The sequence below is a fragment of the Gossypium hirsutum genome, chromosome A12 (assembly GCF_007990345.1).
Source record: "Gossypium hirsutum isolate 1008001.06 chromosome A12, Gossypium_hirsutum_v2.1, whole genome shotgun sequence".
Taxonomy (NCBI): Eukaryota; Viridiplantae; Streptophyta; class Magnoliopsida; order Malvales; family Malvaceae; genus Gossypium; species Gossypium hirsutum.
In genome coordinates, this window is record NC_053435.1 from 17,259,030 (window position 1) to 17,266,842 (window position 7,813).

The following is a 7,813-nucleotide window of genomic DNA, read 5'->3' on the forward strand; positions in this document are numbered from 1 at the left end:
AAAGATAAACCAATTCTTTTTAAAAATATGATGATTAAATACAATTCTCTTTAAAATGTTGAATCCAAATTTAATTAAAAATATGTATAAATTAACAAAACAAATCAACTTAAGCATTCATTATCTTTTAGAAGTAAAGATTATGTTGTAGGATAATTGAATCTGAATTTTTTATGGAATGAAGACTTGAATCCAAATAATTTTAAATTATAATTTTTTTTATCTAAAAGAGGTCCTATGTCAATTATTTAATTTTACATTATGATCACATTTTTTTTCTTTTAAAATTTGCTTTTTTTCCTCTCTCCTCCCTCCCTCTCTCTCTCTTAGGTGAGGCTAAGGCTATTATTACATGTTTTATTGAGAAAGAGATGCCAGTTTTCCTCAGCCTCATTTTTCTATTTCCTCTCATTTCCTTATAACTTTCCCTTTTTATTACTTTTTTCTTGGCTATATATTTCATCTCCTCTTTTCAAACAGGAAGAGTTTTTTTTTTCTTTAGAAAAAAAGAAAAAAAAAAGAAAAGAAAACTCACTACTGCAAAGAGCAACAAAGAGGAAAAAAAAGGAGAGAAAGAGGAAGAAAGAGACGACACACAGATACAGTGAGAAAGAGAGAGAGAAAGGAAAAGAAAAGAAAGGAGTGAGGGAATTGAAGAAGGCTTTCAGTACCACAGGAAGAGAAAACGATGTCTAAGAGCTTTACATCCTTTCATACTCTGCAACTCTAACAAGGTCTGCTTATGGTATATAATTAATTATATTACACTCTCTTCAAATATGAACTCCACAGCTCAATTTTATGAAAGGGTTACAACCAAATGAAGAGATAGAACTTTGATCCCTTGTTTTTTTCTTTTTCCTTCTGTATAGCTTTCTTTCTTGTTTGATAATATAATATTGTTTATGTTATGAACAGCACTAATTTCAAGATGGGTGTTTATTTGTTGTTGTTTATGGGTTACCGATCCATAAATGAAGGGAAAAAAGGTGAAGGACAGAAGAGTTCGAGGGTTGGCAGAAGGAGAGCAAGTAAGCAAAGCAAAGGATATATAGGATCATGAAGAAGAAGATATTGATATGGGAATAGCTACATCACCAGTCACGCCATCAATTCTTCATCAAATTCCATTTCAAGAAAAGAGTAATCATTCTACAAATTCTATGTCCCAAGATTACCACCACCAAGCAGCTGCTGGCATCTTCAGCTTCTCCAATGGCTTCGAGAGATCAGCCATGAGCCACCAAGAACAACACCAACACCAACAGCAGCAGCAGCAACACTTAGTACAGAAGATCCGGAGAGATAAACAAAGAGTTCAAGGCTTTGAGCCGCCGAGTCTACCATTAGTAGGGATCGAATCAAATGCTCTTCCTGTTTATGAAGCCGAAGGTATGTTATCAGAGATGTTCGACTTCCCTACAGGTGTGGCCGCTTCTGCCGAGTTATTAGACCAGCACGTAGAGCCTAATTATCGAGCACACAGGCCACCGAGTAATAGCAACGAGTGGTTTAGCAACAGGCGAGGTGTGGTTGGGGGTTTGGGACTGGTAGGTGAATCAAAAAATCATGATAACCGTGACACTTTAGCAGCTCAACAGCAACATCAGCAGTTACCAAGCATTAATGCCGACTCAGCAGCTGCCATGAATCTTTTCTTGATGAATCCACAGCCAAGATCACCATCTCCTCCTGCTCCTCCATCATCTTCTTCTAATACTCTCCACATGTTGCTTCCAAACCCATCTACATCTCTTCAAGGGTTTAATGTATCTGGTCCAGCTGGAGGGACTTTCCGTACTACAAGTACTGTACTATCTCCACCTCAATTTACTTGGGTTCCTAATAGTGCTCATGAAGCAGATGACACCGGTTCCCAGCTAAACAACTCAAGTCAAATTGGAGGTGTTATAGAAGGCCAAGGCCTTTCGCTTTCTCTCTCATCTTCTCTGCTACACTTGGAAGCTGCCAAAGCTGAAGAACTGAGGATGTACTATAATCAAGAAGCGGGTTCTTCTTCTGCTGCTGCAGCACAATTTCACTACAAGAATTTGGCTACCCATAATCATCATAATCTGCAAGGTGGAGTGGGGGAAAACCATCAAGTTCACGTTGGGTTTGGATCCTCATTAGGAATGGTTAATGTGATTAGAAACTCAAAGTATGTCAAAGCTGCTCAACAATTGTTGGAAGAATTCTGTAGTGTTGGAAGAGGAAACTTTAAAAGAAACAAGTCTGGTAGAAACAACACAAACCCTACTTTTAATCTTCCAGGTAGTAACGGCGATGGTGGTTCTTCATCATCAACAAAAGACCCTCCTCCTTTATCAACAGCTGATAGAATTGAACATCAAAGAAGGAAGGTCAAACTTTTATCCATGCTTGATGAGGCATGTAATCTCTTTTCTCATCTTCTCTCTCTTTCAATAGTCAAAGGCTCAATCTTTTTTTATTGTTTTACTCCTTTAAGCACACAAATAAGAAAATCCCGACCACCATTTTTAAAATAAAAGAAAACCCAGATTGCAACAAAGCCTGCAGGTGTAATAGGACTCCGTAGGTCGTCTAGTGGTAGAGTTTTTGATTAAGCCTTCTCTTCGATTTTTCTATTCCTTAAATTTCGTGTCTCAAACATTGTATTGGTGGTTGTGTTTAAGATATTTAGTCGACGTAATATGAATTTAAAAATCAGTTAGCTTGTTCACAATCCTAATAAACGTGACATATGCGTTGCACCATACATACCCATCATCATAATAATATTGCAAGAAAAGGTAATAATTAATATAACTTGGTTGACAATAGAGAAAAGAGTTGTTGTTTCCTTTTCCTTTCATTTTCTTATACTATTTGTCTTTGTTTACTCACACAAGCCCATCAATTAGCTATAGGATATTGTTTTTTCCCTCCACTTTCCATTAACAAATCATGTCACTGTAGCAAGCTTTGTTTCATGCATTGATTCTTTTGGGGTTTAACTTAAACTAGTCATGTCAAAATGATTACAAGGAAGAATGTCAAATCATGTCATGGAGTCAGCATTGTTGTCTTTTTCCTCTATTACCAACACTAACAACAAGGGAATTCATGGGTTTGCAGGTGGACCGGAGATACAACCATTACTGTGAGCAAATGCAAACGGTGGTGAACTCGTTTGATCTAGTGATGGGTTTCGGGGCAGCAGTTCCTTACACAGCCCTTGCAAAGAAGGCAATGTCAAGGCATTTCAAGTGTTTGAAAGATGCAATAACAGCACAATTGAAGCATAGCTGTGAGGCACTAGGGGAAAAAGATGGAGCTGGGAACTCAGGCATAACAAAGGGAGAGACACCGAGGTTAAGGGTGTTAGAACAAAGCTTAAGGCAACAAAGAGCCTTCCATCAAATGGGAATGGTGGAACAAGAAGCTTGGAGACCCCAAAGGGGGCTGCCTGAACGTTCTGTCAACATTTTGAGAGCCTGGCTTTTCGAACATTTTCTTCACCCGTACGCCTTTTTTTTATTGCCTTTATTAATATTATCTCACACTACTCTAACACTAAAAACTGAAACACAATCTATCATAAGTATTTATATGGTGACATAAATGACAATTTATTATTTCACAAAATCCAACTCTTTTTTCTCCTCTGTGATTAGTGTTTAAAGAAAAACAATAATGCAGACTCTCCCAGGATGTTGCCAAAAAGCTGTTAAAAGCCCTTAATTTCCCTCTCAGCTTTTATATAGCTTTTACTTTGTCACTCACAGACCCAGAATTTAGTTATTAAAAAGCAACTTTATTCAAGCATAAGTTCACAGAGATGGCAGTCCTTATTGACATAACAGACCATTTTTCTCTCACTGTCTCATATTGTCATAATTCATGAACATGCCCAAACACACAAACAAAAAAACTTTTTGCTTTTCTTTTGTTTTTATTACTATACTAATTAAGAAGTCATATAAATGTAAATAGTGAGAGATGTTGAAATCAGCTGAAAGAACAAAAAAAAAAAAAAAGAACTGATGTTGTTGCTGATGATGTTTCATCTCTTAGAAGAGATTCCCATGCCCAGGCAGGGAAAAAAAAAAGAAAGCAACAAAGGGTTCAATCCCATCTAAGGGTGTAAATGAAAAATTGGTGGCTCTCTATAAGGTATTGGGCAATGACTCTGATGTCATTTTCTGGTATCTTTCTCTCAGGTACCCAAGCGACGCTGATAAGCTCCTGCTGGCTCGACAGACTGGTTTATCGAAAAATCAGGTTGGTTCTCTTAATTTTATTAATAATAGACATATGTTTACATTGACATAACATACAGCTTACAATAATGCCAAACACTGGTAAGAACTAAGAAGAAGTGAAAAGGAAAGACCATAGGAAGTTAAGAAAAACTTGCATGGATTTAGGGTTTTATTTCTTTCTTTTTTACTTAACTGTTTTCAGACAATTTTGTTCTTTTAATTTTTTACATTCCATTTTAGAAAAGAATTAGATATAAAGAAACCCTTTCCTTATGATTCTTTAGCCCACGACATAGATTCTGGTTTCTGAAATAGGAAGAGATAAATACTGAATGGGTGAGGGGACTTAGCAGATTATTATTATATATTTAAAGTGCATACAGAGACAAAGTACACAAGTAGATGAGACATGAAAATGTTTGCAGCTTTGCTTCTCTCTCCTCCTTTTTACTTGTCTGATTGTCTCTCTCTCCCCCCTTAATTTACCCTTCCAACACGATAAATCCCCATAAATAAACCTAAAATAAATTCTGCAGTACTTTAAAGTTCAAAGTCAGGGGCAGTAAACTCTTTTAGCTGCTTTTTTTACTACGCCATAGTTATATTCATTCTTTCTTTTTTTTTTAATATAGCAACCATGATGGTATGTAATTAACACCTATGTCAGTTAAAGTTTAATTAGTTTCATGGAAGCCAAAAACATGTGGCTGCTGCTGTAACATGCAAAGTACATACGTTAGGAAAGACAAACACCTAACTCTAGCCCTACGTCTTCTATAACTCTGAAGTAAAAAGATAGTGATTTCGAGGTCATAAATGGAGTGCTCCCCCACCTTAATAATCATTCCTGCTTTTAGACATTTCTCAAGTTTTCTTGGAGCTTTACTGTAAGAAACAGACATTATTTTAGAGGCAAAACGTGAGAAATTGACGATTAGACATTACCTATTGGTTCATGAAGTACGGTACTTCTGTTTTCTGTATTAATTAATTATATTTTTATTTTAAATGTTAAAAGGACGCTAAGTAGTTGTTAACATGAAAACCAAACAAATAAAATAGGAAGGGTAACCACTGCTTACTGTCTTGTTAGTTAAACAATCATTGAATTGTTGTCTTTTCCAGGGGTTTTAAATGCATGTGGTGTTAAATTGTAATGAAATGAATGTTTGCATAATTTGCAGGTTTCAAATTGGTTCATAAATGCCAGGGTTCGATTGTGGAAACCCATGGTGGAAGACATGTACCAACAAGAGATTAAAGAAGAGGATGAAGATAATAATGAGGGACACAACGGCAACAGTGCACAGAAATCGACGCCATCGACAACTGCAGGCGCAGCAGCATCAACGCCGTCAGAACCACCACCAACAACCGCAGCAGCAGGAGGCAAAAGATCCGAAATCAATGCCATGGAAAACGACCCTTCACTCATTGCAATCAATAGACAAGGCTTCTCGGAAACCAAGCAAAACAGTGCACCCACCACGACACTAGTGCTACCAACACCACTATTATTGCTACTGGTCCTCCTCCTCCCACCACCTTCAAAGCCACTGCTACTGAGGTGGCGCCACCCTTTTCCTATGGTGTCGATGGCACCACCACGTGCCGTCGTGGCAGCAATGTTTCAGCCGATTATGGGACCACCACCAGGCCTGGTAATGACAGTGACATTGGTTCTACGCTCATAAGGTTCGGGACCACTACTGGTGATGTCTCCCTCACCTTAGGGCTACGCCATGCTGGAAACATGCCCGAGAATACTTCTTCTTTCTCAGTTAGAGACGTTGGGGGGCTGTTAAATTGAAAATACATATTCCACAGTAATAGTTAAAACAATTTTCATTTCCATTTTTATTTTCTTCAATTCTATTAATTAAGAAACAAAGAACGTATAAGTTAGCAACTTATATTTGGCCTTAGCATTAATGTATAGTAGATTGTTTCACTGCTACTTGTACTTAGCTTTTTATATACCCTTCTCTATTTTCTGGAATAACACCAAATATTTGATCATGGTTTTCAAGGATATAAAATGACCCGATGCAATCCCTTTTAACTTTAAATGCAATCTTACCTGTAAGTGTTAGATTAACGTTTATTTTATCAATTAATGCTTAATTGATATTGCTTCCTTTTGGCAATCTAATGAATTCCCCCTACAGTAATCTTTGTTTACCCTCAACTTGTGCTCTCCCAATCAATAAACTACAAAAGTATGTATAATTGTGTCTCGGCATATGATTGAATAGCATGAAGAGCAGTGCATTTCCTATTTGCAATTTGTGTCAGACAATGTTGTCATTGCTTAATGATTCCTTGTAGCTATGTTGACCGTACAAAAATAAATAAATTTTAAAAAATATTTTAATGGTAAATTACGGATTCACCACTCCGTTTTGGGATACTTTTATTTTGGTCACTTAAATTTTTATTCTTTTTTGTAATTTTGTCACAGCCATTAAAGAATGATTTCATTTTAGTCAACCAAGCCTTAAATCCTTAACCACGGATGACTATACATGCCAAATTATGTTTACACTTTTATTTTAGTCACCTAACTTTTAGGTTGCTTCATTTTGATCACTAAAAATATCATTTTCTTAAGTCTTGATTTGGGTAAAAAAAATTAAGGATTAAAGTGAAAAAATAATAGAAACTAAAATAATACATTAAAGATTTGTCAAGATGTACTTGTTTATCCCATTGCCAAAAATTTTATTTTTTAAATAAATTGTTGAAAAAAATTTTATCCCTCTATAGTGTCAGCTAAAATTTAATTAATTTAATCTACTAAAATTTAAAATGTTATTTTATGTTTCTAGATTATCCTTAACGAAATCAACTCAAATAACTCATATTTAATTTGATTATATGAATCTTAAACTTCCATGCTAAACTAAAAACAAAATTAAGTTTTTGGCAATTAATTAACTTAATTGCTTGTTCTTCGTTTGGGTAAAGATGTGATAGAAAAAAATTCAGGTTTTGTTTGGCATGTAAAATAAAATTAATTAATTTAGGTTTTTTTACTATGCTTTTAGCTTAGCATGAAAGGTTCAAGATCATATAACCAAAAAAAAAATTGGGTTTCGTAGATAATTAGTAAAAATAAGTTATTTAAGATATTTTGTAACAGTCCGATTTTGCGTCTAGTCGGAACAGTGGTTTCAGGACCTCAAATCCGACATAGAAAGATTTATTTTTATTATATTTTTATGATCTACAGTATGATTGAATGATTGTGTAAAAATTTCGTTAAGAAATTTTATCGATAAGGTGTCTAATTTGGCTAAGAGAACTAAATTGTAATAGGTGCAAAATGTGTGTTCTAGAAGCTAGAGGTGTCTAATTGATATGAAATTATAAATTGGAGGTCCTTAAATGGTAATTAGACCATTTTACTTAAGTTGGAAAAAATGGGCATAGTAAGGTGAAATTTTAAAGTTATGCATGAAGGGCATTTTGGTCATTTGTCAAATAAAGCCAAAATAACTAAATAAAAGTATTCATCTTCATCAATTTAGTCCCCCTTGGCCGAAATTTACAAAAGGAAGACATAGCTAGGCTTTTTCAAGCTTCCA

General features: G+C 35.3%; 1 pseudogene; it reads left to right on the forward strand.

Annotated features, from left to right (window-relative positions):
* Positions 1 to 334: 334 nt before the first annotated feature.
* On the forward strand, positions 335 to 6,177 carry LOC107925640 (BEL1-like homeodomain protein 4; annotated as a pseudogene).
* Positions 6,178 to 7,813: the final 1,636 nt, after the last annotated feature.